General features: G+C 48.1%; 1 pseudogene; it reads left to right on the top strand.

Annotated features, from left to right (window-relative positions):
• The first annotated feature begins 322 nt into the window (after nucleotides 1-322).
• Nucleotides 323-20,165, top strand: part of LOC137894421 (transcription factor SOX-6-like) — a 65,453-nt pseudogene continuing 45,610 nt past the window's right edge.

The following is a 20,165-nucleotide window of genomic DNA, read 5'->3' as shown; positions in this document are numbered from 1 at the left end:
AAGTGAAAGTAAATAAAACGGGAGGAGAAAACATTATAAAGTTTTTATTTGAACGGACAGGCCACCTAAATAAAGTGAGTCAGAGACGCACGGAGAGAGAGAGAGAGAGAGAAAGAGAGAGAGAGAGAGAGAGAGAGAGAGAGAGAGAGAGAGAGAGAGAGAGGAGGGGTTATCCGGCTCTGCCTCTTTACCCGACACTGTCCCGCACTCTCACTTAACCTCCGCATTGTGCCGGACAGGAAATAACCCAAAAGATTTACCCCCCCCCCCCCCATGACAGCGCCGCGGACTCGCCGCCACCTCTGACAACAACACTGAACACTTTTGTTTTACTTTTGATCCTCGGCGGAGCGCAAACTCAGGAGTTACCCAAGTCTCCGACGCGCTCCATGCTGCGATGGTGACTTTACGCACGGGATTTGAAGGCTGTTTAAACTGACTTTGTTCTCGACACTGAAACTCATCGCCCGCAACAATCTTCGAGTTTGTCTGAATCACTCATGCCGAACAAGTGAATCCAGGTAAGTTCTGTTGCGTTAACGGGACCGTCACCCGGTGCGTCCTCCGGGTTGTTTCTGCATGCGCTTCGCTCGTCTCTGCTTCAGAACAAACGGCGATGACAGCAGAAGATTCGGGGCGCATCAGTGGCGCAAGCTGCTCCGTGATTACACCTGGATGCGTGACGCGCGGAAAGTCACGCAGGAAAAGTATTGTATGAAAGTGTGACCGAAAAGAATTCAAAGAAAATCTGTGTGATCATTTATAAACGTTACAGCGAAAGACTAAAATAATAACTGTTTCATACACCGCGGAGAGTTTTCATATTTAAAACAAAAATACTTCAAACTCTCCGGAGTTCGTTGGAATTTGCTATGAGTTATAATCTCTATTCTATGAGACAACATTTAAATGATCAGAAACATTTGCACAAAACTAATCTCAGAGAAAAGCGGCTGCGAGACGAAACTCTGTGGAAGGATCAAAAATTGACTTTTCTTTTGTACAACATTTCCAATAGTTGTGATTTTTCATCCCTTGCATCCACTGATGAGGAGGGACTAAAAACACATCTTCATCATCTTTCATTTTTAGATGAGCAGCCTGACAAACACTTGTTGACGCATCCTAAATATTTCCCCAGTTTGAGTCACAATCCATATTAAATGTTCCAGGTGGGAAAGATATTCAGAAACTTTATTGCGCAAGACAAAAAAAAACACGCCAGCTCGTGTCCAACCTCCCCACGTCATGCACAATCTACACAAATCGACACAAATGGCGCAGCGAGATTTCTCACGCACACAGAGCCCCGAAATATTTATTTCAAAAGTTTCCCGAGGGTTGGCGCAAAAACATCTTTGCATGCGTAAAATAGTATAAAAATTAAAGGACTCAACTTTAGTGTTGAAAAAAAAAAACCTTTTTAGTTGAGATAGATAAATCAGAGGGCTCACGTCATCCCCGTTAGACCCACTGGAGTCCACGGCGCGCTCAGTAGTTTCCTCCGCGGCCACACAGCGGTAGCCTTCTGTCCGTTACCGTGAACGGCTCACGCTCGACCGGACAAGCAGCAGCCCTCACACACTCCGGCCCGCGGTGGATCCGTGGCGTCGGAGGTTTCCACACACACACACACGACCGGGACGCCGGACCAGGGGCCACCTTTGGAGGTCACGGCGGTGACTGACCCAGCAGGACCCGGGTCCCTGTCGCAGATCCACGGGGCGGCGTTCCGGTACGACAGGATCGTTAAACATTGTCTGTAAATCCCTTTTGCAACACAATCATCCATTTCTTTATGCAAATCCTTTAATAATCTCGCTCTTATTTTTATTTTTTTTTGTGGGGGGGGGGGGGGGTGATAAAATGCGTCGCTTTCATTTTCTAGTGGGCAGCGTGACAGTGGCAGCGCCTGCAGTTGCGCGTGTGTGAACCGGAGTCACGCATGCGTGCGGGGCCGGTGTTTTCTCATGCGGTCCGAGCGAAAGGTTGACGGTGAGGATGTGACCGGGGCTACGGGAGGACAGGGCGCGCGACGACGGCCTGCGACGCGCTGATAGAGCCGGTGCAGGGTGTTCCCCGTGCTCAGCGCCACGCTCCCCCGCTCAGATAAGCCGCTGCGCCGCGGGAGATAAGAGGAGAGCGGCGTACGAGCGGAGGAAGAGATCAGTCATCACACGCGGCTGACAGAGTTTGAAAGCCACTACAGGAAATGCCAAGTCGCTTATCAATAACTTATCTGATCAGGCCTCATCGCAATCATTCCTGTTTTATTCTTCCCAGCGGCAGATTTAATTGTTTTGCGCGTGCACGGTTTTTGATTGGGCATCAAAGCACTTCTCTCTTCACAGTAAAAGTACCCGAGCTCCCCGCTCCAAGTTGCCAGTTTGGACCTGCCCCCTCCTGCCTGCGCAGTACCGGTAAATCACAATTTCCAATAAGTTGTATTAATTGTCAGGGCCGTAGCAGAACAATTTATAGCCCCCCCCTCCCTCCCTGCTCCTGTAAGCGAGTGACTGTCTGAAAAACAATCCGAGCTGTGGGGGCCGCTGCAGTTGAGCTGCTGTGGCATTTTGTATGAGCAGGTGCTGCGGGTCGAAGTTCCCTCATAAGGTAAAGTGGCATTAGAGTGTCCAAATGGCAGACTTATATATAGGCTGCTAGTTCAGCACATTGTCCCGGCCTGCATGCGCTCGCTCCGCTGTCTGAGGGAGCCCTGCAGGGTTTCATTTATTCTCTCCCTCTTCTGGGGGGGGGGGGGGGGTCGTTGTTGGGGTCCCGTCAGCAGCAAGCAACGGGAAACCACTTAGACGAGGCGTGCACAAAAATACTAATTACTTTTTTAAATCTGTCATTGAAAGCAAATCTAAATAGTTATTTTAGATGAATTTGCTCTGATAATATGACTTTTCAGTTTTGCCTTACTTCCCCTCCGATCTCGGCGTCGACGCAGCAAGGCCGACGCCAGGATCGGATTCTCATACTTTGAAATCTGCCCATTGCTAACGTGTTATCCTAACTCTCCACACGCTGTGGGCAGCCTTTTACTCTGCAGTTATACAAGCAGTTAGAAAGACTGAGATTAAGATGCCTGAGAGAAGAGAGCGAGGCCAGAGGATGAACTTTGACCTCTGCAGAGGAATGAGCCGTGCCATTGCAGCTTGAGGAAGCATCATCGTGTTGTTGTTTTATTGACTCTGAGTCAAACGCTTAAATCTTCTATCTGACCACGGCGTTGCAAATCTAAATGTTTCCACGTGTTGTTTTTCTTCAGGATGTCAAAAGTGTCGCTCCATGATTTTTAAAATCTGCGGCACATCGGAAGAGTGGTAATTATTTTTCATCTGGCTCTTTGAAAGAGACACCAGTCCCCAAATTGGACATGTGTTGTACAAACACAAATTAAACATTTCTCCCTGAGTATTTCTCCTCGGGTCCTAAGTGCATATTAGTCACCCTATACTTATCTCTGGCTCAACGGCACACCCAAATTGCAGTTTTGCTGCTGAAAAAGAAAGGTTGAGGCCCCGGAGAAAGAGCACTTGAAACACTCTGGCAGATGCCCATAAGTTTCTCCACCGCAATGCAAGCTTAGGTGTGTGTGTGTTTGCCTATGGATTTTCTGATCACATTCTCATATCTGTCGAGTTGTGCATTTTCAATCCGCTGTTTAAAACACCTGTGCACGTACACGTGTCTACGTCTCTGGCGTGACGTTCCTCTGTGTGTTTTATGATGTGGCCCTCATCACGGGTGTGTGTGTGTGTGTGTGTGTGTGTGTGTGTGTGGGGATAGTTCTTCTTCTTCATGAAGGGCCTCTTTCATTCTCCTCTCGTTCAATAGTCAGGCCACCTTTCCTTCCCTCGGCCGACTCTCCTGCAGCCTCGGCCGTCTTACGTCCACGTCTTCACGTCAGGCTTATGTTCCTGTAGGGTTAGGGTTCAAGTTCACGAAGTTCACCCTCTTCCTCGTCTGTTTTCTGGCTGCTCTCCTCCTTTTCTCTCCGGGCTCCGGGGTGTGTCTCCATTGTCTGATGACTGCGGCACTAACAATGACCATTATGTACCTGTAAAGGATCGAGATTTATCAATGTGCGGGTTTACGCGAGGGCCTTCAACAAACGACCCTGTTAGCACAGTCACGAAGCTGGCAGCCTGCCTGCAGAGAAATAACAAGCGGCGCTTAAAGCCACATGAAAACCAAACTCCAACTTGTTGACTGCTGATGGATGTCGCCTGCAGCGCCGTCCTGTTTGCTCTTTTCCTGTTGATTCTGTCATTTGTGAACGACAGAGCGCCGCCATGCTTCAGCGTCGATGTGCTGGATGTAAATTTCCAAGTTTCCGTTTATGCCCAAGCGCTCTCGGGAGGCCAGGTCGGGCTTAATGCTCACGTCCTCAGAGGAGGTCATTGTGAATCACTGTGTGGCGCTATAATAGCGAGGAGCAGAATGAATCCTGCTTTATCTTCTGTGTGGTCGCAATAACTCCAAGTCCAGAGTCATGCAGCGCTCCAAGCGCTCGGCAAACACTTTACATCCCAGCCGAAAGGATCAGGAAAATCTGCTCCCAAAACCCACTGGGAATCTTTTCCTCTTTTAGATTAGGTCAGAAAAACCGAGGGGAGCTTTAAAGACTTTCCAGCGACGTGAGAAAAGTCTTGTGTCATTGGAAATTCACAGAAAAAAATGAAAACCCAAAGTTGAGAATGAATTTTTACCTTTCATCGGCCTTTTGTTGAGTAAAGTTGTGTAGAAATGAAATTTGAATACTGAAAGCAAGAACAAGCTTTCTTTAAACATGATCCTTATTGTGCTTCTAACATTTGAAAAGAGAAATCCCATCGCCGCTACTTTACTGCTTTGCTTTCAGGAGGATGAATGGATGGCAAAAGAAATTATTCACTACCGTGAACGACTGAAATAGACGTTCAAAAAGAGTCCAGAAAACCTGCCGTGGATTGAAAGTGCTTTGGTTGGGATGTCTCCGGTTCAGAGAACAGACCCGTGGCATTCTCACCGAGGCCGTGCCCCCCCCCCCCCGGGTCACGGCTACCGCTGCTCAAGTGGCCCTTCATCCGTCAGTCAGGAGCTGCAGCCTTGGATTGCTGCTGCGGCAGATGCTTTGGCGATTACACTGCTCCTGACTAGAAAAAGGAAATCACATGCAAGAGCTTTGAGAGTCTCCTCCTCCTCCCAAAGTCCTTCTGCCTCCCCCGCGTTGACGGAGAGGTATTTTCAGGCTATCGTTCAGCGGAAAGCTCAAATGAGTCTTTCCTTTCACGTACAAACGATCCAGGAGAGCGCTGAACAAAATGTGAGGACCGACTCTGGGAAATTGGGCGTCGTTAGCAAACACCTCCAGGTTGGGTTTATTTTGCCTACGCTGCAAACGGGTCGGGTTTGAAACGTAAGACAATTAAAGTGTCTGAACGTTTCGACAATCAAATTAAAGTGTTTAAAGATACATTCACTCGCCTCTAGTGTGATTGACTGAGTTTAAAACACACAGACCCCCGCCCCTCCCTGCAGGTTAAAACAAACACAAGACATTATTTGCATTTCCTTACAGTAAAATGCTTGTCTTTAAAGTTTCAGGAATCCTCTCAGGTGCCATTTCTGTGACTTTACAGCACGCCATGAATCTGCAGCGGAACCCGTTCTCATACCAGTTGTTTCCAGGGACGATGCGGTCCTTCTTGAAATTTTACAATAAGTTTGTCTGTTCGAGGACGGAAAAAAAAAAGAAAAAAGAAATGTGCAGAAATGTTTCTGGCGGGGAAAAGGCCCGCTGCGTTTTTCCCATGAGCCTCTTTGAGAACGAGCCGCTGAAAGAGGCAAACAGAACCACACGTTACAACGCACGGCTTCTCTTTGGGTTAATCTGCTCCAGCATAAATTCAACTCAATAATAAACCAGCGTTCATCTTCACCCATGCAGTTCTTGTTAAAAACGTTCCTTCAGTGAAGGTCATCATCATCACCATCATCATCACGACTTTCATTCCGTTGTCGCCGGTGCAGGCGCGGTGAGCCAGATGCTGTTCCGTTGTGTTCCTGGTTCCATCCCGCTGGCAGGCCTTCACTTTATCTCTTGTAGTGGTTTGGAGTAATGGGGCGTGGCCGCCGGAGGCCTCTGAATCGACCCTGTGGCCGGGATAAGTCGGTCACGCCCGTCGGAGCTTGTCTGTGTAGGCCGTTGCTATGGTATCCTGGATGAAACAAAGTCTTTAATCGAGTCGTCATCACGAGATGCCGGTGATTCTCTGATGGCGGCGGCGTGATGCTGGGTCTCTGCTGGCCCGCTCCGCTTGTCATGAAGTTCCACGGCCCGGCAGCGCGCTCATAAATCACGCCTGGCTCGCGTCTCTTCGCTGTAGGCGCCATGCTATGTCCTGTATACGCTGTTGGATCAGCAGAAGTGTTGAGTGTGGCGTTCGGCGATGACGAAGAGCAGCACCGGCTCAGGTATCGAGCTGACTGAGCTCAGATCCTCGGGTTTCTGCCAAGTAATCCAACACACTTCAGAAGGTGGGACGGGCGGCGGCCCCGCGGCCCGCTGACATTTGTGCCAGAGGGCTTCACGCACGAGGAAAGGCGAGATGAACTTAATGGTAACGACAGCGGCGCTGATGCTTCGGGATGAGCCCAACGAATTCCAGGCGCTCCACCTGTTGGGCTGTTTTGGGAGCAAAGCTAATGCCATGTTCAGCCTGACAGGAGGGTTTGGGTTCGGGAAACGACCTCTGGGGTCACATGCACTCCTGCAATGTCGTCGTCCTGGCACACAGCTGGAGTGTAACCACATAAAAGCGGCCTTTGCCACGGGTCCTCCAGTCGATGGTTCCCCGTGGGAGGCGTCCGCCGCTGCAGGATGGAACCTTGCTGCCTCAGCAAAGCCGTGCAGCCTCCTCCTCCAGGAGCGCGAGCTGCGTCTCCGTTTAAAACGGGAAACGAACGTTTCAGCCGCGTGACGTCAATTGTTATTTCTGGAGCGCCAGCCGTGTCCCGGACTGGCGCTCGGTTGAGAAGTCCGTCCCGGCGCTGGGTGCAGCAACACACATGCACTAATATTATAAACTACGGAACATATGAAGTAAAGGGAAAAGTCTTTGAAGAAGTAAAATATGTGGGTTAATTGTCCAGGAAAGCATTTCAGCACATGCAACGAGGCGGGGGAGTCTCGGACAGGCGGAGACAAACTAGGTTTGATTTGTCTTATGAATGCAGATCGTGGAGCTTCTGGGGACAGGATTGAACTAAAACCTTCCATATTTATTGCGAGCGCAGGTTTTTCCCTGACACCGCCTCCTCACCCTAACAAGCCACCTTCTCCGTGCCGTCCTCTAAATCATTTCCCTCTCTCGCAGATTGCTCCCTGCTGGAATATTGGCCCGGCATCCTTTCTTCTCCTCCCTCTGCTCCCCCCAGTGGACTCATTTACATTTATGCACGCAGTAATTAATTACAGGCTGGCGCTGGCCTTGTAAATGACAGCGAGTCGAGGTCGCCCTCATTATGGCCCCCGACAGTTAAAGCCTTGTTTGGGTCGTGACGGGATTGACTTCGGGCCGGGGCCGTGGCGGCTCAAGCAGCGTCTGTCCGGTCCTCACGCGTCTGACGCAGCTTTGCTGCATGAATTTAGCAAAGCCTTTATCTGGGCAGCAGGGTGGCGCAGTGGATAGCGCTGTTCGCTCACAGCAAGAAGGTCACAGGTTCAAGTCCAGTTTGGGGCCTTTCTGTGAGGAGTTTGCATGTTCTCCCCGTGTCTGTGTGGGTCTTCTCTGGGGTTTCCTGGTTCCGCCCACCACAAAAACACACAACATAGGTCCAGGTCATTATTGAAAATGACAATTAGTTCCCAATTAACTTACTTGGTTAAATAAAGGTAGAATAAGAAAACTATCTGGAACCCAGCATGTTTCTCAACGTTAACATCCTTGTCTCTGCAGCTTCGGCTCATCGTTCCAGACCTCCCGTTTTGTCTGTAGAGCAAAGCGCTGTGTGTTTTGGGGTTCTTTGTGCTTGTGGAGGGGCTTTTCTCCCGACCCGGGACTTGGCCCGGCTGCTTCTCACGGTATCAGCCTTTTCATGTGAAGATGCTTCTACATTTCTGGGCTCCTTCCTTCACAAGGCCCGCCTTTCTTTCCTGTCACGCAGCGGTGTGTTTGTTCATACCTCACCGGCTCGACAAAAGAAGGGAGAGATCCTATTCACCTCTGCCTTTGACATTCACCTCTTGTTTTTACAATCTTTCCAAGGCGCGCTGTTTGCACAGCGGAACAGGCTTTGTCTTGAAGAGGCGGGACAATGGCGAGCGCCATAATGTAATCTCCTAAGGGTAGCAGGCAGAGGGGCGAGGGTGAGATGCATGTGCTGGCGCTTGCCTCTCCCAACCCTCCCGCCCGTTGCTTCAGCAGTACTTCATGTACACAGTGACTTGGGAGAGAATGCGTGTTGTCACTTCAGCCTGTTTAGCGTTCACCTCGGCCTTTTGTGGGGGAAACACAAAGGCTTTTCACTCATGCAAACATCCCCTTCCCTCATTCCTCTCGGTAAAGGTGTTCCGAGTAGCAGCTTGCCCACCCACGTGCATCTATGCAACCGTGTCTTTATGTTTCAAAATCAGCGTAACCGCAAAATATTTCAGCTAAAATCTTTGTTCTTTCTTTAGGCTTACCTCAGCTTCACTTTACATTAGATGTGTTCAAATTAAGGGCATGACATTAATGAAATCGTTACATGCCAACATTAGTCTTTGGGATGTCATCCATTCCAAGGACGGACAAAACGGATTGGAATCATAGCAAACAGGATTTTTGCCTGAAACGTATATATTTTTGCCTGATATCTGAAAACAACAACAACAACAATCTATTTTGAAAAAGCAGCTCGCTTGCTGGGAAGCCCAACAGCAGAAACGTTCCGAGGCCGAGCAGCACGGCCGGGCCCGCTGTAAAATCACTTATGGGTCGAGGGAAGCTCATTGTAGCTAAATTGCCCACATGATTAGCTGGAAGCGTACTGTGCTTCCTGCAGCGCGGACATGGAAGCGGCGGCACGGAGCCTCATGTGGCGCTAAGCTCATTGAGAGCCGGGGTCTCATAGACTTCCATTGTTCTTCCTCCAGCGGGTCGGCGTCTGCACAAGTGGTGCTGACAGCTGCCGCCAGACAACATTTGGGACTGCGCATATTTAGTTGTGTGAATGCATGCATTCATTGTGCAGGTGCAGGCATCACTCTCGTGTCTCCGGATTGCACGACGCATCTCTTATGTCTGTTGTTACAGAGGGCAGCGCTGTGATGTCACACGTCTCCGGCCTATCACTGCGCTGCCCTAGACAGGTGCGATTTGCCCCGGCCTCATCTGTAGGACAGCATTTGGTATTTTACAGCTGTTGGACCGTCGGACAAAAGCTAGCTGCCACTTTCTGCATTTGTTAGGAAGACTCTGGAATGACTTCATATGTCAGCCCCCCCCCCCCCCCCCCCCTCAGACTGAAAGTCCTATTTGTTCATTTTTACCTCCTCCAAGGAGGTTCTGTTTCTGACGGCGTTTGTCTTTTTGTCTGTTAGCAGGATTACAGAAGAACTGCTGGATGGATCTGGATGAATAAAAATCTGAAGATGGGTCTTGGTCTAACTTAGATCCATTAAATTCTGAGAGAGATCCGGATACCCGTCCAGATACAAAAACATCTGGATTTTCCCATTCACTTATGGAGGCTTAAAAAAAAAAAATCCTATCTTGTAAAATCTGCATTCAATTCACTCACCAAAAATCACAGTTAAAGTGTTAAATACACATCAACTCTGATTCACTTTGATTTTTCATGGTTGGTGTATAAAGATACCAAGAACAATCTAGAACCTTTTGGTGCTGATCCAGATTACCATGTGGATGGTGTAGATCCAGTTAGGGGGGAATGAGCTGCTTGGGGGAGGTTTGTGCACTCCGAGTGATTTTCTAGTTTAAATAAATTTATCAAACAACCCATTGTCACAAGTCGTCGCCATGAGCGACACAATAGCACAGAAGAGAGCAAAAACGTACTTACGTACGTGAAACAAAAACCCGTGCGGCTTCCTTTGTCGTGGTTGTTTTATGGAATCATTTATTTCCACCATGAATTCAGTACATGATGAAATGATCACATGATCCTGTGTGAAGCCACAGGATGAAAACAGCAAAAGATGATCAGATCTGACTTTTATTTGATTTTGGAAAGACTTCTCAGTCTCCGGTTTAAAGGAAGTCATCCTAAACTGGTATGTTATGCTGCTGCAGCCCACAGAGGGTTAATACCAACATGTAGGGGCTTGAAAATTTACAGGGGAAAGTATTGAAACCTATATTCCTCCTGCCACCACACCCTCAGCAGCTCCTGCATGATTTGTTTTATTATCTAAGAAGGTTTTTACCCTCATCTATGCACAAACCCTGTGCACTTTCCAGATGCATTTGTCGATAGATATTTATATATATATATGTATAGCATTCATATTTATTTATATATCATTGTATGCATGGCTGTTTGTGCAGAAATCATGCATGTGAATGTTGTTGAGCGCGTGCATTTTGCAGTAACTGTAACGGGCAGTTGGCCTATTCTCTGATTACCCAGCATCCTCCAGGTGTCAGATCTGCTGTGCGCAGGTGAGTGGCAGGGCGTGAGGAGCGGAGGAAGGTGGAGGAAAAGTGGAGAGTTTAAAAAAACGAAAGAAATGGGAACAGAATAACTGGTTCTGCAGACGTTTGGAACGTGTTCAGACGGGTCATCGGGAGCTGTGGAGTGTGAACGCTGCTCACAGGGGATGAAAAGGTGGCTTTTAGAGCCTTCGGCTGTTGAATTTTGTTCAGGCGGTTCTGCTTCATGGATGGAAAAAAAAGTAAAAAAAAGTGCATCTCGCAAAAATGTTTACGGAGACGTTTCGCACGAGTGTTTCTGCCCGACTCGTTGCCATCATCATTATTATGGTAGGAACATGTTAGTGTGCGAGCCCTTTGAGTTTTTCTGGTCAGAATTTCCTATAATTGTGCCCTGAGAGAAAAAAAAAATGCATCCTTGAGAAAATAATTTGGTTGATTAAAGACATGAATAAAAGATCAGACGGGTCCAGGGTCGGCTTTCTTCTTCATTGTTCTCAATTAGCCTCAAATTGTGGAATCAAAGGCGTGTTTGTGTTGCGTTCAGAGACGCCGTCCGGACGCTGCTGCGTTTTGCTGCACATCTGAACGAGTCCCTCCTTATCCAGTTTGTTTCTTTCTTTAATTAGCGGGCCTCTTAATTTAATAGGCCGGTCCAGAACGCAGTCCAGAACGCAGTCCAGTTCTCAGTGGAACTTGGAACAGCCACCGCTAACTGTATTAAGACCAATTACTGCCAACTATTCAACCTCAAAGGTGCGTTCAGCAATGCCGCTGCTTGTCGTTTGTTCATGTTTGCGTGGCCGAGTGTGGCACGCTGTTTGTGTGAGAAACACACAGGCCCTCTGTTGGCTCCGCTGTGGACTCCACACAGGGCCTCTGTTCTGGCTTCAACGTCCACTCAGGTGGGTCAAGAGTGCATTCATCGGGCTCCAAATTCTTATGTGTATTTTCATACTTTGTCAAACCTCAGTTTGTTGGTGCGATGTGAATAATTTGCTCAGTGTTGGTTAGAATGCATTCCGATTCCTGCGGCAGCGCTCCATTCCTCTCAGGGAAACAAAAACGTTCCCGGACTATGGAAGGTCTGGGAAGCCCGTCGCCGCCCGGTTTGTCTTCTTATTCCCTTCAGGTGTCTAAACTGACAATAATCTGTTGTCATACTGGGGCCCATCGGGGGGGGGGGGGGGGGGGTTGGGACGTTGGGCTTTCAACATGAGTTTCAAGGAGTTCAAGATTTAATGTGACAACCGCCTCCTTTTGTTTTCCTCTTTTTCAGGTGACGTTCATGAATTTCAAAACTACCCACGAGTGAGAAGAGGGCAACGGCATTAACGGCTCTTATTTCTGTGAGTTCCCAGAATCAATTTGTTCAACACGATGCCGCTTGTACTCATATTTCCGACCTATGCGTCTGCTCTTGTCTGGCTCTTCGGATGATTGCGTCCCCCCCCCCTCCGTGCTTCAGATAATGTCTCTACCTCAGAACTTGCCATTGTTTTGTCTGAACAGAACGCGGCGACTCTTGCCGTCGTTTGAACGCACCTCGTTTTGCACCAGTGATTGTGTTAGTAGAGCGGCATGCAGGGTTTAGTGTGTGTGTTAGTCCATGCAAGCCAAACTGTAGCTGTCTCTGTGCATGTCCGCCGCCCCTCTCCCCCCGTCTCCCCCATCCATCCAGACATACAGAACGCTTTTGATTTGTTTCACAGAAAATGCAGACCTCCACTCCGGGTTAGCATTCTGCCCTGCGCTCCCTCAATAGCTGCTTTCACTTGGGCGAAGAAAGAGGTCTTTTAAAGACTCTCACAGGCATCACTCCAGGAAGCTTTCAGCGCCGGGACCTACAGTAGGCCTTTTAATGGACTTTCTCTCTCTGAGCAATAAAGATTATATCTGGAGTCAAACAGTGCCGTAGGTAACACTAGCCCAAATTACACTGGCGAGGTCGCGGCGGCAGGTCTCAATGGTTTCAGCAGAGGAGGGACACACATGAAATGTACAGATGGGAGCGCTTGGAGAAAAGAGTGATCTGACCATCTGGCTAATCCCCCTGTTTAAGAATACTTATGAAGGCCCTCTCTAGCGGCCTTTGAGCCGCGTCGCTGCCGGGTCAACAAGTGGCCTGTTTGATTCTGGCTGGTAACTTGCTGGCAGAGCGGAGCGGGCGTTTTGTTGCGGTAAATCATCTGCGCTTGCCGGTCGGCCGGAGGGTTCGCTTTCAGTGACTTGATTTTGGGCTCGTGTAAATCATGTCATGATACAATCTGGGGGTCGAAAACCAATTAAAGGTTCACAAGAGAAATAAATAATTCAAGCATTTGTGGGTGGGAGTTTCTGGAATGGATCCTCTGGACTAATTTGACAACTGGTGTCAGATATTTTTTAAACAGCAATTAGAAAATGGGACTCAACCAGAAAGCCTTCCTTTATTTCCTCTGCCCGGCTGTGGAGGAGGACTTTATATCGTGACCGGACGTCTTATGCCTACTTTAAATTATATCAAATTTCAGTCCATTTTCTCGTCTGAATGCTTGAAATCACATTATTGGGTCACCATGCAGTTGTTTTTCAAATCTCATTGTATGTTCTAAGATGATAACTACATCCTCCCGGCAGAATTAAACACACGTTCATAGGGCGGCGATCGTATCCTGATCCTGATGGTTTGGTGGGGCTGCTCTGCTTTGGAGGAGTGAAGTCCCAAGTTTGGACGTTAAGTCACGTGCGTCGACGCAGTGGTGAACTGTGTGTGCTCGACTTTGAGAGATCGTTCCGGAGTTACACATGGTTGCTGTAATCGCAGTCATTTGCAAACAGTTAGCATAGCGAGCAGACAGCAGGCAGTCATCGGGCTAACGAGCTAATGAGCTAATTAATTAACTGAGGTTACCTGTTTGGCTTCCATAGAAACAATGTAATTCGCTGCTTTCTACTTCGGCTCTGCCTCTAAACTACGCCGCCGTGCAGGGGAAGCCGGATCTCTGCTGCTAATGGCCGCCGTCGAACAAACCTTAACCTTATCTTAACGGTGAGCTTTTAAGTCTCCTTGAGCTTGGATATTAAGTTAATTCATACGATTTGTCCGCCTATGAAATGTTCCTGCAGGTCTGGAGTTTTAACGGCAGGCGAAGCGAGTCGCCCTTCACGTCGGCACCCTTGTTGATGCGTGCCGGCTCGCCAGCGTGGCGTGCAGGCTTGTGTTTTATGTACTTAGCTGTTTTTCAGGGATTGTCTGTGTCAATTTCTTTGTGTTTGTGCTTGCATGCGTGTTTGTGTTTTGCACACTCATGCCTCATCGACATCCGTCCCGGGCTCATCTGGTTTGCTGTGAAGAGGCCTGTGGAGCAGCAGCAGCCGGCGCTTTGAGGCCGGGCCGGGCCGGTCCAGCGGTGGTTTCCCCCCCCGCTTACACGTTAATCCACAGTGCGGGGCGCTCTGCCAGTAACGGTATAGACCGACCCTCGTGGCTACTTCCCAAACCACCCAAGCTCATACCCCACTTTCTCTCTTCTATTGCCCTTGAAATCGGGCCTGCTCTAAATATTATCTCCGCCTGCACTTCATCCCTCCGTTTATCCCTAAGCCGGCGGGAGAAGAAAGGATCCGTGGGGCTGAGTCACTCTTTCCCCTCGCTTCTCCTCTCGCCAAAACCGCAGGCCGTGGCAGCGGCTTCCTGGAGATGAGCGCTTTTGTCTGTTGTGCGACCGCTGCGGCTTCAGGCGGATCCTCTTCTGATGAGGTAATGCTGGACGAGATGAGGAGGCAGAGTGAGAAAGGAGGAGCGGAGGAGGACGGATCTAGATTTTAACCTTTGGTTTATCCGGTGGGAGGTTACTCTGACCGGGATGCAAGCGGCCACTGCACATTCTACGAGGTTACCGGCGGGGGCTGCCGGTTGTCCACACGGCGGCGTCCATGGACGAATTGATGAAGGGCTCGTCATCATAATTTCTTTATGTTGAGATGAACTTTTTCTCTCTGTGATTGGTTGAGGTGAATGAAGATGCCCAAGCCTATAAAACCCTCTGTTGGTGCAAAGTTAGGTTGAAGATTAATTAATTAAGATGTTAATGATGAAAAAATGAGTGGGGTGATGTAAGGACAATGTAATAGAGCGGTTATAAAAGTAATCAGGAGACAGCCCTCCTCTGCCTCTCTGAGTGAACCCTTTATACTTCCGATGCTCTGCCGACAAGCTTAAAATCAACCTTTTCAAAACTATTTCTCTTCGTGAACGGGACGGGGCTCCACGCTGGTCCCGACGGAGCACATGACGCACACGAGAAAGAGAGTTGGCAGTCTTGTTATCTCTTGATTCTGATTCTGATTCTGATTGGACTCTTGGAAAGGCTCCATCGGTGATATTCGGGATAATTGCTTCCTGTTTTAGTGGCCACGGGTCGTGGAGGTCAGAGGTCAGGGTCAATCTCTGCAATCTCGGCAGATGCCACCTGGTCCTTAGATTATGGCGATCCAGTTTGTTATTCCACCCAAACACAAGTTCTTCATCTTGTGACATTCTTCGACGTGCCGTGGATGGAAGACGGTTGCGTTTGCCCTACACTTCTTTAAACGCTTCTTTTCTGTTTAAATGTAGTGAACTAGAAAGATTGGGAGACACATCTCCGCCTCTACGTCATTGTCCTCGCTGCGGCGCTAACACCTGTGTCTCAGAAGCTTTGGATTATTTCACGGAGCTAAACAAACATCACATCCTCATAATTACAGTCTTCTCATTAGAGCACTTCATTTTAAAGCTAGAAATAACCAACCTTAATGGCCGCTAATTGCATTCCTACACTGTCCAACCCCCCCCCCCCCCCCCTCCATTTGTAGCGATCTGATTGTTTAAGTATATGCTAGCATAATTGATGTCTCTTCCTTGATTAGATTTGCAGCAGCTTTTAACAAAGCCTGCTCGAATTTAATCCAATAAGTCCCATTGTAGGGGCAGCGGCGGGATGACATCGCTTTTGGTTAGCTTCAAAATCAACCGAGCTGTCGAGCAATCGGAGGCCACGCTGATGAAGAGGCTGCACGCCGAAAACCAACGGCGCAATGATCCTCCCAGATAAGAAGTGGAGAGTAATCCTTAACATAAAATACCTTTTTACTTTGTTAGGACGCTTACTTTCTAGAATGGGCTTTGAAACGAGGACTGGATAAACTCAGGGGACCCAAACCACTGGGACGAGCAGCCCGGGGTTACCGTGGTAGCATCGCCGTGGTAGCATCGCCGTGGTAGCATCGCCGTGGCAGCGTCGCCGTGGCAGCATCGCCACGTCTGTTGCACATCGGTTACACGTCGGTTGCACGTCGGTTGCGCGTCTTTTGCACGTCTGTTACATGTCGGTTGCACGTCGGTTGCACGTCTTTTGCACGTCTGTTACATGTCGGTTGCACGTCGGTTGCACGTCTTTTGCACGTCTGTTACATGTCGGTTGCACGTCGGTTGCACGTCTGCCATCTCAACATGAATTGCAGTCGCGGCATGCATTGTAGAAGTTGGTCGCATGAAGTGATTGTCGAGATGAAGATATTAGAGGATCATTCAATTAAACAGCAAATATTTGATAACATTTCAAGTAATCATTGTGGAATATTTACCATGTCGTCTGTTAGATAATTGATTTAATCGATTACTTAAGGAAATACTAATTGTAATATTCTAATAATCGTTAGGCGCAGAACGGATGCGATTCCCACCTCAGACGATGAAACTCTCGCTCTGTCCAGTTTTTTAAAAAGAAGATTAAGAAAAGTATGGTGTAAACTTTAAAAAGATACCTATAAATACATTTATACAGCGAGATAGTTGTTGGAGAGTCAGACACCTCAGTCGGATGTCAAACGTGACGTTTGCCGGTCATGTGTCGTTCTCCCGTCTTTCCCTCTGCTTCTTCCTCCAGTCCATTCTGTGCCTGTAATCCCGCCTCTATTATTAACAATAGCATTTCACACTAACTACAAAAAGGCCCAAACGAGTCAGAGCTCATCCATTCAAGTCGTAACTAATCTCGAGTGAAGGAGGTTCGGCGATAGGGCCAATGGCGTTCCGAGGTTAGAGAGGAAAACAGACAAACAAAGGATGTTGGATGCGCTCCCGGTTCCTGAAGGGTTGTTTTGATGAATAAAAGCCATTTATTGCAGTTCCTGAGTGTTGTCATGCTCTTCAACATTCAGATTTGGCAGAAGCGGAACAGGAGTTCAGCCGATTTGCATACAGCCTCCCCGGCATCCGTTGGTGAACGGTAGACGCACCGCGTGGCCTGAGGACGAGGCTTTAGGATCTTTTGGCTCCCGCTCCAACCTCGGACACATTTCCGATGCTGCCACCAATTTGTCGTTATTTATTGAAAAGTATGGCCTTAGAGAGTCAGGAGTGCTTTGTGCAGGCATTGCAGCAAATGATTTATCATCTGGGTGCTATTAATTTAACCTATGGACTCTTACTCAATAATTAATGTCTGTTGGCATATGACCCATGTGGCATACAGTAAACAGCATGTCTCATAACTATGTATGAGATCTAAGCTAATATATAGCTTAGCGGCCCAGAGACGAACCCCGGGTCTTCATAAATCAGCCATATGAATAAACCCTTAATTGTGATTTAGTGCCCGCGAGCCAACCGCCGGCATCAAGAAAAAAGATGGCGAGAAGCAAAGATGGAGAGACGGGAGCATGAAGAGTCACAGCTTTATTAAAAACGCCGCCCGCCTTCCTCCACTGAAATGTTTGCCTCATGCCAATTGTTTTCTAAATACTTGACATTCAATTTGTCAAAAAATCGGTTGGAGTTAGAGAGAACTACCCGTCTTTCCAATTTGTCACTGATTGGTTGTTTCTGGACCGTTGTTGTTGTTGACATGTTTGTTTGTGGCATCCTGTTTTAGTCGGTTTAGTTGTTGTTGAGCATAACTGGATTTAGCCTCTGTGGCAAAATGAATTGAAATTGAGCTTTGAAACAGAAGCATGCAACCGTGTGCACGGTTACATGCACTTTTACACGCAATGTTGGTGTGTGCCCCGGAGAGAGTGCGACTCGTACACGTCCCTTGCGTGTTTTCTGTGACGCAGCCGCACATTTCTGCCCTACATATGCAGATGAAATATTAAACATAGGGCCAGCGCCGGACCGCGGTATCGGACATAACTCCCATCTCCGTTTCAGAATGCCCGGCCTGTTTCCCACAACACATATGTACTGCTGAACACGCTGGTACGCTCTGAGACGAGGGGCCCCGGCCTTCGCCGGGGACACGCCGTGAAAAGGATTAGGAAGGATTGTGACAGCTCGACATGCCGGGGGACACTGAGATGCCTCCAACTGCCAAACGAGACAACTGCTCCTGGAGACCAGGAGACGTTTTCACGCTGCTCCTCCCTTGCTGCTGCCCCCCCTCGCTTCTCCCCCACCTCCTATGAGCTGCCCTCAAGTCCGTGTTAACCGGATTCAGTCCGAGTGCTGCGTTTTCTTGGTGGTCGCGAAATCTATATCGCCAAAATATTAAATATGGGTGCAAAAAAAGCCGCAGAAATGAAACTGCCCTTGGAGATAGTAAAAAAAAAAAAAAGTCTTGTATGTTTTGAAATTGATAAAAAAATCTGAAATTGATTAAGTTTTGCATTTCATGTACTTGAATGTGCAAACATTTCACATCAACAACTAAAATGTTTTAAACATGCATTCATCTGTTTCTCATGACGTTTATAGTTGTGCATGTTAAACACATCAGAAGCGAGTAGAAAGGAAACCCCGGTCTGAGGCGGCTTGTCAGAACCGTCGGATCACATCCCAGATTCACCGCGGTCAATAATTGAATAAAAATCTGTTGTTTTTCGCCCTTCTTCTGAATAATGCAGCTACATGCCAACAAAGCCGAGGAAATCTCAGACGCCGAATAAAGATCATTGTCAGAGGACAGACAGTCAACTGGGATTACAATGGGGACATCCGGCAAAGTGACTTGTCAGTCCTAATCTGGGATTACAAGGCTTTGACACCTCCTGAGAGCTCCTCGTTTGATCGAGACTCTTTTGTTTGCATCAAAGTTTGACGTGAATTTTGTTTAATTCCATTGTGAAGAGATATAATCTGACATGAACACATAATCCAGACACAAACGAAATAAAAATATGCCTATTTTCTCACCATATCCCCGGTAAACATTTAAATTCTCCACTCCTGTGTTTGAGAGCGGTTTCGTCCCCTCGGTTTAACGATATACTGAATTCTAAATGTGTGCCCGAGATGAACAACCCGGGTGTCTGAAGACTGCTGCTCGCTGTGGCGGGACCCTTGTGTCCTCTGATGACTTATTAAAAGCTTTTTTCTGATGCTAGCCTCCGGGCTAATGCAATTTCCTTTTAAAAATGTGTGAGGGCAGCTGTTGTATCGCCGCGGGCGTCCTCCTGAAACAACCTTCACTGTCGATGATATGTCTGAAACTTGCGTTGATTGCTTAATCTGCTTAAATCCTTGAAGTGCAGTAAATATTTGTTTTATTGATTGATTGATTGGCTTGCCAACACTTCATCGTAGTTCGACCTACGTTCTTAAGATAATAGGGTTCGCCCTTGTTTCCAACCTGTCATCTATCTGCAGAGGTTGAAGCACGACGAGGCTTAAAACCCGTGTAAAGAGCTTAATTGGGCATCACAGTGGCCTTTTGTCCGTCCCACCAGAGGTCAAAGGTAATTGATGGTGTAATGAGGATCACGGCTTGACGTGGGGATGTGTGTCGCTTCCACGCTGCAGGTGTGAACTGTACAAACTTTAATCTGATATGGATCAGGGGTGAAAAGACGTGAGGAGGAAGAGACGATGAGGGAAGGATGCTCTTTGATGCAGCTTTTAATTTTACTCTATTTAGCACATTTAGAAGTGGACTTTCTAGATCGGCCAGTGGAAACATGAATGCACGGATGACAAAAGGATTTTTAAAGTCTCAACTTCCAAAACACAAATATACGCGTTTCTGCTTCCATTGTTTGCTTCTATTAAATAGTGTTTAAAATCCGTTCTATTTTAAATCCTGCTTCGACGATGACGTCGCTACGATGCGGACCATGCGGTGCACTTTGTGCATGAAGAGACTGACCACGGCGTCTAACGGCCTCGGGCGGGAGGCGGCGCACAAACGGGCCGTTTGAGCTCCGGAGTGTTGATGCTGCTCTTCAATGGTTGCTTCAATGGTTTGCTCTGTATCGGTGCCACGAAGCAGATAAATGTACATGTGTACTGTACTTGTGTTAGCGAGGAGTGTGTTCACATGCCAGGAAAAATAACAGGCACAAGGGAGGGTGTTGGTCAACAGGGCCGCTTCTTGATTTCACGGGCCTGCGGTTTTGGTCCGGGTCCCTGGGCATAGAGACCCAGCATATTGGTGCGTGTTTACGCCCGGCATACAAGCGGCGCATTCATCGTGCTCCGAGCGTTCCATCTTTGGCATTGATTGAGATTTTCCATCGACGGGACAAATGGAGAAGTAAAACCCAACGTTTACTCCAGGT

Source organism: Brachionichthys hirsutus, chromosome 5 (assembly GCF_040956055.1).
Source record: "Brachionichthys hirsutus isolate HB-005 chromosome 5, CSIRO-AGI_Bhir_v1, whole genome shotgun sequence".
NCBI classification, from domain to species: Eukaryota; Metazoa; Chordata; class Actinopteri; order Lophiiformes; family Brachionichthyidae; genus Brachionichthys; species Brachionichthys hirsutus.
Note: the sequence above shows the minus strand (reverse complement) of the source record. Positions and strands in the feature narration are given on the sequence as shown.